Source organism: Ammospiza caudacuta, chromosome Z (genome assembly GCF_027887145.1).
Source record: "Ammospiza caudacuta isolate bAmmCau1 chromosome Z, bAmmCau1.pri, whole genome shotgun sequence".
In the NCBI taxonomy this organism is placed as follows: domain Eukaryota; kingdom Metazoa; phylum Chordata; class Aves; order Passeriformes; family Passerellidae; genus Ammospiza; species Ammospiza caudacuta.
The window spans coordinates 11,826,094-11,845,562 of NC_080632.1; positions in this window are offsets into that span (position 1 = coordinate 11,826,094).

Below are 19,469 nucleotides of genomic sequence, written 5' to 3' on the forward strand. Positions count from 1 at the left end.
TGTAGAAAAATTATGATTGCTTTAGTTATTTCATAACATGAAATCTATCCCCCTCCAATAGCAAAGTCTAGAAATTCATGGACACAGAATACATCTGTTTTCTATTTTCCCTTCCCTATCAGACCTGTTTCTTCATGACATGCTACTTCTCTGTCAGCTGTGACTGTAATAAGCACTCACTGTGGGACTGTGCTTGGAGAAATATAATTGGGAGAAAGGAGGTTGTTTGGGAACTCCCATTGTCCACACTTAGGGAAGCCAGCTTTGCATCCCTGCCTTTTTCCCACTGATGATTATTATGGTCCTGGACATTACAGATTTATAATTTAAAGACTTTAGTCTCATGCGGCTTCATTTTACAATACTGCATAACCATTTGTGGAGTTTAAGAGATGTTTGTATTGAAAACTCTGTTTAAATAGATTGAAAATATTTCCTAAGCTACATGAAATAGCTCTACAGCCACTGAAGAAAAATACAGCTGTGCCTGACTATCCTTTTTTGAATGCCAATGCTATTGGGAAAAAAAATCTGACCTTTCTACTGCCTGCCTCTGTCAGGAGAGCTGTCCAAAGCCACATGAAGGAAAAGTGACTTCCAGCTTTACCTCTGGCTTCATTCCAAGTCTTAGATGTGATAGCCAAGTACCAGGGTGAGAAATGCTTCTCAACATCTGCCCTTTAGACTGCTGTGCAAAATGGGAAAGATGCAGCTCTGAACTTAAATTCTACAACAATCAGGTTTCCTTTGCATAATGTGTGAGGCCTGAAATATGTTAAGTGTGTTCAAAAGTTCTCAGAATATGGCTTTTCCTCTCTATGCTAATCAGGCATTCAGAAAAAAGCCAACTCCTCAGAATTTGAGACTCACTACTGTTTAAAACCTCAGCAAATAACACGGTATGTGTATACTTTAAATGTCAGTGATATCTCTTCTGAGGAGATCGGGTTTTTGCAGGAGAGACTGAAGAATATCAATCAGCTGTAACCCAGTGGCCTGTAACTCATTGAGCTTAATAGCAGATGTGTGTACAGCTTTAAATCAATGGCCGAGATGACTGCTTTGGGAAAAAACACCTTGAATCACGCAAAGTATTTTAAGCATATAGGGCTTCCTGTTGCTTTGCCTTTTTTAATTTGGCTTCATTGACTTGTAAATGAAACTTGGTCTCTTTTCAGATATTTTTGTGGGGGCTGTTTATTGGTTCTTTGGGGGGCCTTAAAAATTTACTGCAATCACTTTCTTGTAAAGGATTGAAGTTTTCACCTTTTGTTCCCCTTCTCTATCTGTAATCTGTACCACAGTCTGGTTTACCTTTAAAAGCAGTATCCTTGACCAACCTGAGCAGCCTTTTATGCGTTGATTCTCTATCTCATCTTGTAGGTAGTGCTTCTGAATATTATCACTCATTTAAATATCTTCATCAAAGTTGAATTATTAGTTTTAGTGGCATTATAGTTATCACTCCCAGATGATATCCCCCTCAGCTAACAAGTCAGTAAAAAAATCTGTTTAAGCTGTGCTGCCCATGAAAATATTTTCTTCTAAAGCCCTTGCAGAGCTTTGACAATCATCCTTCCAAGAAAATGCAAGGGTCTAGGAGATGGTTTAAATTGAGCAGAAAAGTTCTGACCTACAGCTGCCTTTTTTTTTTTTTTTCTGTCAGGTTTCTCTTTTTAGCTCCTGAGACCAAGCAGAGTCTGATTTATTTTTTACGCTATCTTTCGTTATGGGAGAGTTGTTGTAAGTTAGATTTTTACTTAGCTGCTTGACCAACACCAGATTGTTGTAACAATTTTCTTGCACTCCCAACTTACTATGTGAATTTAAATGCATTTAAAAGCTTATAAAAGAAACTACTATTCTGTCAACTTTTCTTTAAGAATCAATGAAGACATTTGCTGGGCAGAGAAGACTTGTTCATACTTGGGCAGAACCTAAAGATGCATATGGTTAAATTGCCATTCTTTTCATAAGAGCTCCATGTGTTTTATCTGCTTCAGTGTTTTGGTCAATTTGCTGGTGCCAGATTCTGTTCAGGCAGAGCAGCAACAGGAGGTGCCAAGCAGCAGCTTTGCAGCCTCAAGAGTTTTGGTCATCCCTGCGCTTTCTCAGAGCAGCCTGAAACTGGCACATTTCCCCCTCATTTCAAGGTCTTTGCTCATTGCATATTGCTGGTCCAGAAACTCCCACCTCCACGTGCTTAGTCTAACTGCTCTTCTTTTCAGGGGGCAATAACCACAGAAGGGGAGAAAAAAATAAAGGAAAAGAAAACAAGTACCATATTCTACACTGGAATTTTAATAAACCTCTCTCTAGAGACAAATTCTTTGGAGTCTTTTATGCTTTAAAATGAGAAAGAACAGTAAACAAAATGGAGCATATTTAGGATATGAAAGTCTGTGTTGTTTGTCTGTAAGAAAACCAAACTGGAAGATGTATTTTGTCAAACCTGCATGTAACATCCTTGAGGAAAGGTTATATGAGAATGTCTTGAAATAAATAGCTGTTTTCTTAGCACATTATTCTACTTTTTGGGAGATCCTAAATGTTAGCATATTGAAAACTCAAAGCTACCTACACTGACACATGGTTAATTTTGTAAATCTACAGCCTCTAAGACCTTGGAAAATGTGATTATCCTGTCTGAACAATAGTAGACTAAAGTGATTTTGTGAACTTGAATTCAGTTTTTTTTGGAGAAAAGACCTTATGTCAAATGGCTGGTCAAGGAAATTCTGTTATGACCTATAACGCAGTTTTGTACTGACTTCAAACAGGTTCATCTTCCATCCACTTGATGATGTTGTGTTTACGTTACTTATGATATGTGGAGTTTTTTAAAGTTTTGTTAGGTACTTACAATGTTTTACCCTTCTGTTTGAGAAATAAAGGAGACTGAAATTCTGCAGTTTCTCATGAAGCATGCCTTACAGATTTATTATTTTTGGTGGAATTTAAAATTTTTCTTTGATTTACCAACTTTCATCTTCATCTTAAAGTATTGATAGCAGCTTGGATTGTAGTTATGGAGTGCTTATGGTGGGTGATTAAGTCCTCAGAATTTCTTTGTTTATGCAATCAGGTAGAGGACCTACACTCTTGACCCTCTTGACCTGGGAGCTGATATTCAGCTTTTACTAGCTGTGATTCTTATGTCCTGTTTGGATTTGCAACTGCCCAGCATGATTTCCCATTTTGTAAATATTTACTTCACTTTCATATTGCTCTAGTTTGGGTTATCACAAAATACAGACTGTAGGTGTGCTCTCTGTGGCAGCAGGAAAAATAATCTCTGATTTCATACAATCCAAGGTGAGGCATTCCTACAGGATGTTTTTTTTTCTGAGAGATAAGAAAGAGCTGCAATTCTTTTTTTTTTTTTAAATCTATTTAATTTCTGTTATTGTGTTTTGAAGCCTTCTAGTTTATAATTTGGATTTTTTTGGTGGTGTTATGTTAAGTGTTTTATAAAGGTCCGACTAACAGTGCGTTGAATACTCTGTGGTAGGTTGACCTTTCTGGCTGCCGATTCCCACCAAGACATTTTGCCACTACCCCCTCATCAAGAGCAAAGGGCAGAAAAATGTGACAAAAAGCTCATGGGCTGAGATAGGAGTAGGGAGGAGGGACACCGAGATCATTAGGGGGAAGGAGCACCACTCTTATGAGGAAAGGCTGAGAGAGTGTTTTTTAATTCAGTGAGGAAAAGAGAAAGCTTCAGAGTGACCCAGTAGTGGTGTTTTAGCACCTGAAAGGAGCCTACAAGACAGGAGTTACTTACATGGACATGAAGTGACAGCATGAGGGGGAATGGATTCAAACTAAAAGGGAGCACACTTAGATTGGTTCTTGGGAAGAAATTATTGACTCTGAGGTTGGTGACAAACTGTGACAGGTTTCCCAGAGAAGTTGTGTCTGCCCGATCCCTGGAAGTGTTGAAGGCCAGGCCGGATGGGCCCCGAGGAATCCGGTCTGTTGACAGATATTCCTGGGGGCTGGAACTAGATAATCCTTAGGGCCTCTTTCAAGCCAGCCCATTCTATGATTATATGAATTGTATGTGTGTTATTACAAGGTAAGATGTGTTTGTATTTGGAGAGAATTGGTTTAAAACAATCCTGTGTCAGACTTACAGATTTTCTCTTTTCCTCCTGATTAAATAATACCTAGGTTAGTGAATCTGCTGCTTTGACATTTCTCAGCTCCTTAGAATACAGTGTGCTCTCCGACTTGTAGGACTACAGCTGTATGTGGAACATTTGAGTCCCTACAATGAGAAACAAAGAAAGACAATGTCATAATTTTAAAGTTTTTCCTCCTCTCTCTTTGCTTCAGAGTTACTTGGCAGCTGATGTTTCTTAAGCCATTTTACTGTTGTTTATGCATTTTCAGTCACAGATGCTTTGAATTATCACTCTATCATTTTTACAGCCTTTCATTTTCCATGCTATTTTGTCTGAGTCCTGTGAAGAATGCTCAAACCACTACAATCAATTTATATCAAGGGCATAGAGCTGTAGTATTACAATAGGGCAAGCCATTAATGGGATACTATTTGCATTTGTTTAAAAGAGCAACTGTTCCTCTTAGCTCCCTCTTAGCAGTATATTGTGAATTCCTTTGATCATTTCCTGCTTTCATTCTTGAATCCATTTCCATTTCCTAAATATGGCTTTTACTATCAGCCCATTTTCCTACCATGCTTCTTTCAAGAAATATTTAGTGTGCAAATCAAAGTAGAATCTCATCTTTAGAGGTTGTGTTTTTCTCTCACCTTAGTTGGAACTTGTTTCTGGTAGACTTTAACTATTGCTTGATGTTTATTGTAAGATGTTTGTTATATGATGACATGGGAAAACATTAGAAATATGTGTTCTATACAAAGTCGTAATAAAACCTACATACAGTTCCAAGAAATGTTTGTGGTTTTCTTCTTAGTGGTGCTCCAACTTTGGCCTAGAAACCGCTGTAAATTAGAAAAGTAACAACATTGACTTATATTCTTGTAGAAGTGTTCTGAGTTTAGTTTAATAGCGCAAGCAGTTCCTGCCACTAATTTAGTTTGGGTCTGGCTGTATTACAGCGTGCCATAGTGTGCAAAACTTTGTCACCACCTTTTGGTGTGAGGGAGACACAGGCTGCTATTCCATGTTTATTCATGCCGTGTCTGTGCATTAGTAGACACCTGATTCCACTATTAGGATTATATCAGCCAAAAGCCCATGCCAGTGTTCCTGTAAGTTATGCAAAAATTCAAGTAACACCACGATGCTTGTGGGAGAACAGGCAACATGTGCTGGAAGAAAGCACTTGTCAAGCAATCGTTTTGTCAAAAAATCTTTCAAGATGTTCTGAACAAGTTTGGATAAACTGAGATCATACTGATTTAGTTCTTAATTTGGGTTGCTTAGGTCAGTGTCTTATTTTTTTTGTGCAATAGCAGCCTTGTTAAAACATGTGAACATGATTGCAAGGGATCAGCTGCTTTTAATCTTAGACATGGTCATAGCTTGCAGACAATCAAACTGACATTTCAATGACTATTTTTTTCATATAGTGAAGAACTGTTGGCTTAGGCCCCTTTGGGCTTTTTAGCAAGACTACCCAGCAGGTTTTATTAAAGGGGAAATACTGACCAGGAGGAGGCTATTTGTATCATATCACTGTCATTTTCTGCAAAAGTATATGCTGTTTTGTGGGAGAAAGATGGTTGGAAATCAGCAGCAGGGTGTAGGAGTTCCTAGTGAGGGAAAGATGCAGGCAAAAGGGAGAAAAAAGTAAAGGAGTCATTTTGGGGCTTACTGGAGTGATGACTGCATGTTGAAAAGGCAGGCTAACAAAAAAACCCCAAACTGTGTTGAGAAGTTGGAGGGGATTTGTGCAAGGAGTCTGGCAGAAGAGACTGGAAATAGACCACAAAGACCATGTGCCACAGGGTAAACTGGCTGCAGTTTATGGAGTTCAGACCAAGCTATGCAGCCTGGTAATGTCCAAGCTCTTTTCTCTGTAAAAAATGCTGGGCTCAGAAAGTCACAGTAAGGAAGGAGACACTACACAAAAATCTCTTCTGTCGAGGAGTACGATCTATTGGATTTTGCGGGAGTGAAAAAATGGAGGTCAGGTAGATGGATGCCTTTGCTTACTTGGCAGTAATTCTTTGTGTCATGACAGAATGCACTCCACAGAAATTTTGGAAATCTCTAGTCACAAAGTGCAATCCATTGATGTAATATTTTGTATTGCATCATGTCAATCTAAGGAAAACCCAATTTAAATATTGAATCACTGTAAACAGTTGAAAATTTGCAAATGTACCATTTGTAAAATGGTATGTCCAATTCCTAAAAGATTCTGTATCAAAGTTATTGTGTCATTACCTGTGATATCCAAAATGGATTTTTTTCCTTTTTTACTATGGGTTTCATTGCACTCTTTTCTGTAATGGGGTAATTTTGTACTTTGGATTTGTGAGAATGTGAATCTCACACCCTGTTATTTCTGGTTTGTTAGTTCTGGAAATCTCTTGCAGACTGGAGCTTTGCTCTCTGAAGAGATAGTCCTTTCTGAACTGGCACTTTATTCTGTATTCTTCACACCATTACTTCTGGTTTACGGACATCAGAGAGTTAGGAAAGTGCTTGTCAGATGCTGTTTTCTGTGACATGACCTTCACTTTGTTCCAGAGAGGGTCTTAAAGGTGATGAGGAGAGAAAACTTAAAAATCTTGCACACATAGCAGAGAAGATGTGATCAAATACTTTGGCTTAGAGGAATTGGTGATGTTCTCAGGTTTTAAAAGAAATCCCATTCATTTGAAAAAGAATAAATCTAGTTGAGAGCATCTAAACAAGTAGGAATCAAACATAAGAAAGCAGTTAATTAATAGCTCAGTTCTTCTCATGTCTCAAGTCAGCCAATATTCAGCACCAGAGCCCTTTCCTTGCTTTCCTCAGTTCCTGCATCTGTCTATGCTGACATGTCCTGTGCCTTGTTCTTTTCTCGTGTAGTTTCTCTACACACGCACAAATGTGAAAACTGAAACAAGTTAGTCCTCCTATTTTGGCATAGAACATCAGCCCATATAATTAAAATTCCTGAAGAACTTCCAGTGTGACTTCTGGTTTGTCTGATGGCTTTAATTTTTTGAGCCTCTCTAGTCAAAAAACATTTCACTGTTTCCTTGGGCTTGAGATGAATGGTGATTTGGTTAACCAGTTTCAGTCTGGTTTCTCTCAAGCCATAATTACATTACTATTTTCTATGCATTATAAAACTGAAGATTGAGAATTGAACTGTCAGTGCTGGTTACACAGGTATTGAGGAAAGAAATAAACAAGGAACTGTATGTGCAAGGGTTTTAAAAATGGAGAAGGAATTTGTAGGTAAAAGCACCTCTCTATTCCTTTAGGCTTTCCTGAGCCTCAGAGCAATAAATCAAAGAGGAAAAGTTATTTTGTTTAGCTGAAAAACTATAAAAACTTAGCTAATAATCCAGGAGTAAAATTTGATGGGGAAGAAGTTATACTCTGAATAACTAAGAATGAAATTTAAACTACAGAAAGAAGTTTAGCTCTCAGATGAGCTCAACTGTCATGTTCCTAGTAAAAATTTTCTGTTAAATTTCATGTGTGCACTTAAATTTTCAAGTGGTACATGATGGTTCTGCACAACTCACATTCTAATTATGCTATATAATTCTCTTACATATAATGTAGTAGGATTTATATCTCTTAAATCAGGTTACCTAATGACACCTAGTATTTTATGTATTTACTGAACAATCAAAGCGCAATCATAACAGTGTCTGCAGGAAATAATTTGTGCTTCCCCCTGGAGGAATTAATGTAAAGTGTCTTGCTTCTCTGTTCTTTTTCCCTGATAGAAGCTTATCTTAGTAATTAATTGTGTGCTGAAAATAATTCTGAAAAAAAGCTGGCTAACTGCAGGTTACTTTGCACTGCCCTTGGATAATGCACCAATTCTGTACTGCTGTGGTTAAGCAGGATTAACAGAGGCAGCACAGTAACCACAACATTTTATCCTTATTAGTACAAAAATACAACTGGGATACCCTTACAAACACTAATTCTGTGACTTTTTAAAGCCCAGGGGGCATGGCATGAAGAATATAGTGTCTTGCAGGGCTGTCATAATTTGTTGAAAATCTTGAAAGCAGGGTGAAATTTCATATTTTTTTCTGTTAGCAACATTTATTCTTTTACTCTAATGAGGATTCTATTAAGACAGCCACTTTACTGTCCTTTAAAACTGTAATGAAATTATTAAAAAAAAATCTAAAATGTCAGCCTGACTTTAATTTTCTTTATTGTCCAAGAACTTAAATTAGTCAACATAATGTGCTGCTTTAATCTGTTGCCTCCTTCTATTTTATATTTGCTTCAGTGCTCATTATTAACTGCAATAAAAAAATTAAAAACTTTTATTAATATTTTTTCTTATTGTTTCTTAGTAATGGAAATTCTAATTTTATGATGCAAACTACAGCTTTTCTGGTATATGCACAAAATTTGTGAAATAACCCTCAACATTCAAAAGCTTATATTTAAAAATGAAATTGTGAAGGCAGAATGATTAGTGGAGGAATGTCTTCTGCTCTTACATAGTTGTCACCATTAATGAGTGGATGGGCTCGAGAAGAAGGCTAGAAGTCCCTTCTAGCCTGCTGTGTCATGCTGGAGTGGGAGGCTGGCTGTCACTGGGAGTTTCTGGAGCCAGGAGCAGATTCATTCTCTCACACAGTGCTCTGAGGCCATGGTACTGCGCCCTGGAGAAAGTCTGAGCTTGTAAACACCATAAGGAAGAGGGGCTGAGAGCTCTTTCCTGGGAACAGCAGACTCAACGGTGGGGAAAGCTCTAACTACAAGAAGAAAAGACTGTTCAGGATTATGAAGATTGATAAAGAGAGTGATGAAAAGCATGGTAGTGCAGAGGGGCTGGTGCAGCTGGCAGGCTGTTATTGCCTGCCTTTCTGCCTATAGCCTCCTGAGCACTTGGGACAGGTAATAATCTTGCCTCAGCCCTAATCTGCAGAGCATGTAAAAGTCTGTCAGAATCTGGGTGAGGTGGAAGGCTCTGCTGGAGTGTGCTTGTGGCACTGCCCAGGGACCCCTCAATTAATGCAGGTGACTCATGGGACAGTTGTGCAGGGGTCTGGGCAGAAAATACTGAGCACTTTATTGATTCAGATGTTTGGCTGTGCTCAGGACCCGTTCTAGCTGTCACTGCATGGCCACATCCTGCTGTGCCGTGGAGCTCTCTCAGGTTTCAGCCTGGTTGGCCTCTGTCATGCGGCTTGCTGCTCTTGCTGTTTAGAATTCAAGCTCTGTAAATTGCTACAGCTGTCCACTCTCTCACAGGACTCTTCCAGGTTGCTTATTATTTACACATCTGCCACAGTTAGGCTGTGGGGTTTCTATGATAGGTAAGTGTTTTGACCTCCTTTTGTCTGGTAACCCCAAATGGCTGAACTGTTTCTGATCATGAGGACCGGGAAAAGCACTGCTTGTTACCTTACACCAAATAAGAAATTCATGGTGTCTTTTCTGAAAATGCTACATCATCTCCAGGCTTTGCATTGGGAGCCTGAACTCTGTCAGTGTGACTTTGTCAGGTGTCTGACATTTGCTGTAACTGTAAAAATCTGTCCAGATTTGTCTTTTTAAGTGCCACAAGTGGGAATTTCTAACAGAGAGAATTGATAACTGTGTTCACAGAAGGTTTTTCCTAGTTCTGAGTATTTTCCAGAAATTTAGTTTACTTTTATCAGTGACTGCATATGACTAGGATGATTTTCTTTGGAATGATACTTTGGAGTGAAGAGAGGTTGGCAATTTAACCATGACCCCTTTCCTGCTGTATAGAGTGGTATTATGTTCAGCATCCAGGGTCAAGGAGAGTAAAGGAAAGGGAATAAAATTTAGGAAAAGAATTAGAGAGGAGTTTAGGGCAAAAGAATTTAGTGAGATGTCAGCTGGAGGGGAAGGAGGAAAACTCTTGTTCTAAGTTAGGAGATACTTAGGGTAATTGGAAAGAAAACTGAGCTGGGTATGTTTGGGGAGAATGTCCACAACTTTGATAGGAAAAGAGGCTTGGATTGTTTTTCTGAATTCTGGGTTTTCAAATGAAGGGAAATCTAGCCCTTGTAAACTGCATCTCACCAGCAATGCAGAATTATCCTGGGCACCTGATGGCAAAACAGAGGATTAGATACTACTGCTTGTGGTCACTGTGTTTATGAAGGGGTCTGAGGCACACACCACTTGGACTTGCCTACTGGAAGCTGAGGCTGGTAAATCACCAAGTAGGCAGGACTCAGCAAGACACTAAAATATGTTTGATGCTAGAACTAGCTCTGTTTCCAGTTAGCTAATATGGACTGCCTTGAGCAGTGCTGTGTTGCATGGTCATGTATGTTTTGTTATACTCATGTCCAGTAGGCCTTTTTAAAAAAAGTACTCCACATCTTTGTTAACATGAAGCTTCACTGGAGTGCTCTCCTGAGTATGATTAACTCCTTGGCTTTGGGATGGACATAATGTCTTACACAAGTAAGATCAAATTTCTCCCTTGTAGCAGGTTTCTTTCACAGGAAAAGGGCCCGAGATGAGTTCTATCTATATTGATGGACATCTAAAGGTCTATGGGTTTGCTTAATACATCTGCAGGTGGGTATCAGATCCATTGATTTATCTGTGATTTACCTCCAAAATATGGGACTCAAGCATTCTGATATTTAGAACCTTTTTTGTCTAATCTCAGCAATCTGTATACAGGATTTGCTCCTCCTGAGTTTGGTAGTGAATTTATTACCATAAGCAAACCAAGGAGACTGACTTCAGCTATGCATTCAGAAATACTACACTGCTTATGTCACTTGATTGACTTTTGTCTTAAATTTGTAAAAGATATTTGCTCTGTTTGAAGCCTTGATTTTGAAGGAGAATCACATTATATGATAGATTCCATGACCTTTCCATGATATTAGGATAGATTCCATGTATTTTTGTATATTGGCATGTAAACTTTTTGAAATAAAAACCAGGAAGAACAAAATAACTTTGGAGTTATTTTTGCATGTTGATATTTTAAATTATTTACTTCAAATTATGGTTTTGCATAACAAGGAGTTTATGTTTGGTTTTTATTATTTTTTCTTAATTTTTAAAAAATATATTTATCAGCATTTTAAGCCTTTTAGTTGTTTTCTTTTTTTCCCTTGACACATAAAAAATATTTTGCTTCATGGCACGAGTCAGTAAACTTACAGGGTTAGAAAACTCTTCCCTGATAGAAAATTTATCACTTAACAGTTGAAACAGGGGAAATTAAAAAGCCAGTTACAATTGTTTTTCAGCAGATAGGATGGCTGGAGGAGAAGCAGGAAGCTTACAGGCTATACTCTGGGTACACAGGCAAAGCTGGCACCCAACACTGACTGAGAGGACATTCTGGACTCGTTTTTAGGAAGATATACAGGAGCTAGATATCTGCAGCTACTTCATTACCATATATTGCCCTTCAATCATTGGAAGGACTCAGCCATAGCTGGCTGCGTGTGCATGTGTTGTCCAGGGGCCAAGTTGAAGGAGAAAAAAAAGCTCTGAAAATTCTGATGTTAAAAGAGGTAGGAACAGCTCGAGAGCATTTGAAGTGGAGGACTTTGCTGACCTGAACATGGCTTTGCACAAGGCATTCTATGTCCCTGTGCCTTTTGAAGAAATTACTTGGCCCCAGGGGAGATGAAACCTTTTACCAAAATGAGGTTTTAAACCTGTGAAGGAATTTGTCAAAGCCAGCCTATCAATGCCCTAGTATTCCAGTCCTAATCTCTGCTTTTGAAAGGGTGCAGAAAACAGTAGACTTAGGCTCCCTGGTCACTGTCATGTCTTTCAATGAAAATTTTAGTGATGGTTTAAAAGGCTCTAGCTCATTTGCATTACAAAAAGCCTTGTAATCTTATTATGCTGATAGATACAGCTACTTGTGCTTAAAAGATATAATTAAGCAATTATATTATGTCAGAATTTCCTAGACTGAACAACCAATGTGCTGCACCATGCTAGCTCATATTTTTGATGCATTGAAGACCCTGGTCCAGTTAACGAGGCACTTGCTAGAAAAAAACCTTTTATTTAATGCATATGAATTTAAAAACAAGCCCAGAAAAACAAATAATTAACATCCATGCACTGACATTTAATTCAGTTCATGTCAACTCAGCTAAGAATTTAAAATGGATTTGTATGAATTTGAGGAATTAATATCTGTAGCCTGTTACTCAGATCTGAAATAATTCATCATTTTGTGAGCAAAGATCAAATATACAACCATCATGCAATTAAAAGTTTAGTTATTATGGCAAAGGTACTTACTGTGCTATACAATCTATATGTAATTGGATTTTTCTCTACTACTCCTAAGATGAGGATGTGATATATGTACTCTGGGATGTGGCCTAGAATTTCTCACCTGTGATTATACTGCATTTCTCCATTGAAATTGGATTTTTTTTTTTTCCTGGCAGAGAATGACTGGATTCAAGAAGGCAGCTTGAGTACCAACATTCTGGGCAGCTCAGATCGTCTTCATCATGTCTGAGAACATCAATAAATCTTCACTCTCTCCTGTACAGCCTGAGATAATAATTGGCAGCTCATTACCTTTTCTTCATATCAAGAGCTGAGTGAAATTTACCTTACGTACTGTATGAAAAGGATGGGTGGATGGCTTTTTCTGGACACCTTGTTGTGTCCTTGGACAAATGTTTAGTGTGCCCTTTTTTTTGCAAATTTTCCCTTGTAGCCATTAAAAAAAGAAACTGCTTCCCAAAGGGAAGTTTTACCTGAGATTTGGCGGTTTTGAGTTATAAATGCCAGTGAAATATGAGATATATAAGGAAACTGGACACTCACAATTGGAATACAGTATGTGAACCAGTCTAAACAATCTGTTAATCATATATAATATTTTTAAACTAAAATTTCTAACAATTGTCCACTGCCTTTCTTATGACATTATTGTTTCTTGCCCTGTGAAATTGCTTCCATATCCTCCACAAAAGTTTTTATGTTACACTGTCAAAGAATAATAAAGCTTGTAGCAGGCAATTTCATAAACACTTAGGTTTCAGGAAGATGAAGGTATGTCTAGCTATTTTCTTTCATTATGGGTCATTCTCAGCAACACTGAATATAAAATTTAAATAAATATTTTTTATATAATAAGATTAAAAAACCATACCAAAACTAATCTGTAAAAATAGTTTATTGCATGCCACTAGTATGATATTCAGAGTATCTACGTGTTTAGTAATAGAAATAAAAGATGTTACTGAATCATAATAGTTAAACCTGGAACTTTTGAGGCATCTTGCTCTAAATGAGTGATTTGGGAAAAGAGGCATAGTTTGAAAGAAATATAATTTCAAAAAGTTTACAATGTCTAAAAAATGAATGATGCATATACTTTGAATTTCTTTGGCAGAAATTATCTTTTTATGGGGTGATGATTTTTGCCTCTTCTTTAACCAGGCAAAGAATGTCACAGACTTCAGCATGGGTGCACCTAAGAAGGACAGGAGAAACTTGATTAAAGAAAATGTCCATCAGATCAGTCCTGATGGAGAACATGAGGAGTTAGTTTTTCAATGAAGTGTTGTGTCAGGGAAGGCTTAATTTGGATATTAGAACAAGGCTGTTCATCCAGGGGGTGTTTGGGCACTGGGACAGGCTCCCCAGGGCAGTGGGCACAGCCTCAGCCCCACAGAGCTCAAGGGGCATTGGGACAGTGCCCTCAGGCACATGGGGCTGTGCTGGGCCAGAACAGGGACCCAACCATCCCTGTGGGTCCTTTCCAAGCCAGGTTACTCTGTCATGATTCTGGGAAAACTGATCTTTTCCCTTAGTGGGGAAAGCAAAGAGGGTGGGAACAGAATTTTAAAAATGCTGGTGATATTGTTAGACGTAAATGAAAAGAATTGTATTGTATTCCCAGTTGCAGTTACTGGGAAGCAAAGCATTTCACTTTCATTTATGGCATTTCAACAAGTGAAGTGTATGTAAATCTCTGTGTGATTGCTTTTAGTATAATGGACTTTGTTTTCTTCCTTAGGACATGAAATTATCAAGCTATCCTGCCTTTTTGCTTAATACTGATTTGAATATGTGGACCACTGGACCATTTCCCCATGTGCTTAACATGCTCTTAAAATTTACTGAAAAAGCAAACTTGTTTGCTTTTTCATTTATCACTTTATGCTATCACTTTCCCCATTCTAATAATAGATTATATTTTGAAAACTTTTTATGTGGAAATAGGCAATTGAAACAGAAACAGATCTTGCACTCTAATTTTTCTTTATATATATATAGATATTAGAAGTTTCTACTATGAGCAATAAGCACATTTACTGAGGAAATCCTCCTCACTATAACTGTAATAAGGAAATGATGTACAGTGAGCAAGAGAGAAAATCCTGGCTGCGATCAGTGTCTCCAAGCCATATGGCAGGCTCTGGTCCCAATCCCTCGTGGATGCCCTCTTTGACTTTGCTGGGGCTGCAGGGTGATGCAGCCCACACTCTCTGCAGGTCATTCATTAGCTTAGTTTTGTGCCCTCAGCGCACCAGCCCTATCAGCCTTCATTCCCACTCTTGCTTTTGCATAAGAGGGATGAACTGCATAATTTTGTTGCTGTCCTGAAGGCAGCCTACATTAGCTTGCAGCTTGTGTGCTGTTAATGTTCTGAAGTAAATAAATTCTACACTGTTTTGTGGTTTGATAACACAAGGATGATTAAATTGAGAGAGAATTCACAGCTGAATTGTGTGAGTTAGTCAGTACTGAACAATAAATCTCTTTACAGCATGTTTTTCCTCTTCTTTCCCTTTTCTTTCAGTAGAAATTTAATTTGAAAACAGACAATTTGTTTTTTGCAAATTAAATACTGAGGAGTTAATAATTTTCTAAGTAATTTTCTTTTTGTGCACTCTTGCCTGACAATTCTGTAAGAGGCAGTTTCTTTTTTATTATTCCTAAATAACAAATAGGCCCAGAGAAAAAAAACAAACCCATTTTGTCCAGGTTAGAGGTATAAATCTAGGTTAACCTCTCATTGTAGCTCATTATTTTTATATTAGCATATGTCTCTTCACTTCTCTCTTTCTCCTGACTTCAGAGAAATTCATGTCAAGCTTTGATATCTTTCCTCTGTTTTTGTAATTTTGGGATGGTTCAGGCTAAGCTGAGAACATATTGCTGCTGATGGGGCAGGCAGGCATTAGACATTTACCTCTGACACCTTTCCTTAATTTCAAACAGCCTTTGGAAAAGCTCCCCTGATTAGCTGCCACTCTGAGAAACACACTTAAATCTCTTCATCAGCCTGAAGATTACTCCTTGGTAACCTTTCCTTGTCTTTAGCAAGCGGGCTGGTTTGTCTGCTGGGACTTGTTTAAAGCACTCACGTGCACTTCCTCCAATTTCCCTTGCCAGGCAGCTTCAGCAGCTCTCCCCTGTGTAGACTTGACTGCAGCTAGACACATCTTTGTTGCTGTTAAAGTAGAAAATTGCTTTATCCTGGAAAACACTCAGGCACACTTTTGCCGGCACAGGATCAAAGTGGAAGGATGCTGTCACCTGATGATTCATAAAATCCAGCTGGCTCAGCTGTGCTCATAAAGAAGCACAAAAGCATAAAAGAAGCTCATGTTATCCCAGGTGATATCCCTGAGACAGGCAGAGAACAAAATGATTTTAGACCCCTACTGTTTCTGCAGGCACAACAAATACCATATTCTGGCTTTGTAACATCTATGTTGCCTTGATTGCTGTGTCACGCAGAAATCCCCAAATTCTTCACATATAGGAAAATGCATCAACATACAGATACTTATTTGCTTGCTCAGGTTTCTGAAAATACTTAATAATGTGGCGTCTATAAGTAGATGTATTTTAAGCTTTCACTTGTTTACCTAGCCATGCCTTCAGTGAAATTACGTCTGGAGAAACTTCTTTATTCCAGAAACTATTAATTTCATCCTGGGTAGTGTTGGAATATTCTTATTTTAAAAGAAGGCTGAGGAGATTGGTTTCCTTGAAGCATAATATAATGTTAATTTTTCATTTAAACCTTCATCAATCAGGATATTTGTTTATTTGTTGGTTGGTTTGTTTATCAAATTTCTTCTTTAGTTAGAAAATTTTGGTTTTGTTAGGAAATATAGAAATGGATATTTGAAAAATTCCTATCTAATTTACAAAGTAAAAATAACGACAATTTGCAAGCCATGTAACCAAAAAATGTATATATAATTACTTGTTTTAAATGCTGACAGGGTTATATCTCATTAGTATGGAATCTTGTGGAATTAATTTAGGTTATAAATCAAGTTAAGTTTTGCTCTCTCAATCATGATTTTGAACTGAGCTTAAAACTGACTGACTAACCACTACATGCTGACATGCTGGCTAAAATCCTGTCTCGTTTTTTGGAGCAGAAAGGTTAAGAGGACACATGAAGCAGAGGCAAATGGTGTTCTCTTACTACTCCTTGGAGAGCTCTCCCTACTAAACATCTCCCACATCTACTGTGTAATGAAATATCTGCTAATGTCCCTATAGCCTCTGTGGCATTTAGCACTCTTCATTTTATGTTATCTGGTTTTGAAACCTTATGAAGTGTAATGTTCTGTAACCTTTCAAAAACATTCATAGGTGTGATGTCAATGTTTCCCAAGTACTCTGCTATCATTATTGTAAGCCTGACTTTTATTTAGAAAAGCCCAGGCTTGCAATTCACTGCCTTGCAGGAAAAAAAAGGGAGGGGGAAAGTAATATTTTGCATCTTAACACATTCTCTATTTTCTCATTAAAGTTCCATTCATCTCTGAAAAGTGAAGTGAACTTTTTAATATACATTTATTTTAAATTATTCGATGCATCCCAAACCTTTGCTGATATTTAGCTTCATGTTTTAACTTGTACTGGCTTTTTTTTTTTCCCCATTGGCCATTGTAGTTGCCAATTATTACAAAAAAATCCCTTCTGCTCTTGATTTTTTACTTAATCCAAATTTAAGGTAATCTATATTATTAACAAATAGCCTTCTAGTAGAAAACTGTGATGTACCACAATTTATATGTTGGCAACTTGCCCATAATGAAAAACTATTAAAAAGTTTTTTGCTATTCCTTTGTTGTAACATTATTTTCATGGGTAGATGTTTTTATTCTAGAGTGCTTTATTTTTGTTTGTTTGGTTTTTGTTTTGTTTTGTTTTTTATTTGTCCACTTACCCATTTGGAGAATTAAAGAAAACATTTTTTTCTTTACTTTTTCTGTCTTTTACTTGTTACTTGTTACTCTCTATGGCAGGTTTTGATGAAATCTCCTTACAGACTGAATGCTGACGGCAGCTCAGGAACAGTCACGGCTGTGCCATCTCCTCCCCTCTGCCATTTGGGAAAACTGAAGTTGTTGAGAAGCAGCAGTAACGTGGTATGCCTAAACAGGAAAGAAATTGCTCTTTCAATGAAAATGTGAGTTTTTGTCTATTGTGTGAGCACTCAGAATCTGCACACAGAGTTTGTGGGGGTAAAGAGCCCTGTTAGTCTTAAGGATGACTATTTGATGTTGGTGGTATGAAATCATGGATGTGCTGTAACTCCATCTACATTCAGAGCATGGTTACATCCTCCTTGGGAAAAAAGTATGGACAGCAGCTGCTGATGTGTAAAAAGCTTCTAGTAACAACCATTGTGTGCTCATAAACTGATTCTTTTAAATAAAAATCATGGCTAAAATCCTATAGATTAATTACCAAATTTTTGATACAGAAAAAATGTTTAGTGAAGGCAGTTTCTTTTTACCACTAAATGTTACCTTCTTTTAGTATGATAAAATACCTTTTTTATTTCAGTTTTCTTCTTTATTCTCTAGCTTTCTGATTTATTTTTTCCCTGCTTTAACATTTAATCTTCTTGCTCCTTTTTTTTTCTCACAGGAAGGATGGTGAGTTTTACCCAGATGCACTGAGGAATATTCAGTAGAAATGCCTGATTTTATTTCATTGATGGTACATAAATATATATGGGGGTATGTTGATGGACTGTGTTTTAAAAGGTTGATAGCCTTACAAAGCAATACAGAGATGGGCTTTTTTTGTTATCATAAGCATCACTGAATTCCAGTGTGATGCTCAAATCTGATAAACATATGAAAGGCAAATATGTTTCAGTTTTGTATGTAACGAAACAAAAAAGGAAAACCAAAGTCTGTATGGATGAATCCTAAATTTACAGGGTCAGTAAAATTTATTCTGCTGGAAAACACTTTTTAGTTTTTCCTCCCCTGCAGGTTAAAAAAATAAGCTTACTGACATCAGTGGCTTAACTTCACTGTTTTGAGATCAACTGTTTAAGGGAAGCAGAATATTTACTTGAGAGAGTGCCAGATTCCTCTGACAATTGACTTAAATTTTCATAATCTATGTTTAAATTAAAACATGATGGATTTAATCCATAGCCTTTTGCACACAACAGTGTATTTGTTATTTAATTTATGATGGTTATTGAAATACAGAAGTTAATGAACAAAGTTGCCATCGTTGAAAATGGGAAGATGCAGCAGAATAGAGGAAATGTTTATTTTTTTTTGGTTGGCTTTGCCTTTTTATTTTTTAGTTTGTTGAAATTAAGGGCTATTGCAAGGAGAAAGTCTGAAATGTCTGAATAAACACCAGATTAACATTTAAACAATGTTTTGCCAGTCATCTCTGTTAGTAGCAGAGCTTACTTCAATTATTTTAAAATTTGACAGGAATTCTAAGAGGTGGTAAAATAGGCATATAAACATAGGCACATTTCTGGAAGAATTGATTAGGATAAATTCAGAAATATTATAATTATTTGCTTTTGCTATTTGGATGAATTTAATACCAAGTATGAAGCTCCATCTCCTGTTCCTTTCACCAGAACCTTTAAGAACAGGGCTGTGCATTAAAAATCCTGGTTTCTTGCTAGGATTTTAATATCAAAATTTAGCTGCAATAGAAGTCCATCCTTTGCTGCATAAGCAAAAAGTCTTTAAAGCTTCTGGCAAAAAACCCCTTCAGGCACTGCAGGAAATGAGTTCAAATGGGTTGCCTATTTTCTTTCATCTGCTGAAAATAAGATGCAACATCAATTGTTTTGGTTGTCTTCACAGTTAAAGAAAAATGTTTAGTTTGTAATAAAATTTCTTTTCTTAGATAAAGACCATGACAGCAGCATTCTAATGGATTATAAGCATTGCATTATGAATATTTGAGCTTTATGTTGTCTTTGACATTAAACACATAAGAGGTTTATTTTAGTTTGGAGGCAGATATGTGTACATGCATGTCCTTTGTCTCTAGGTACACATAGTATTGACAAAAGTGGGTCTCCGAAAAAGATAGAGTTATGGAAGT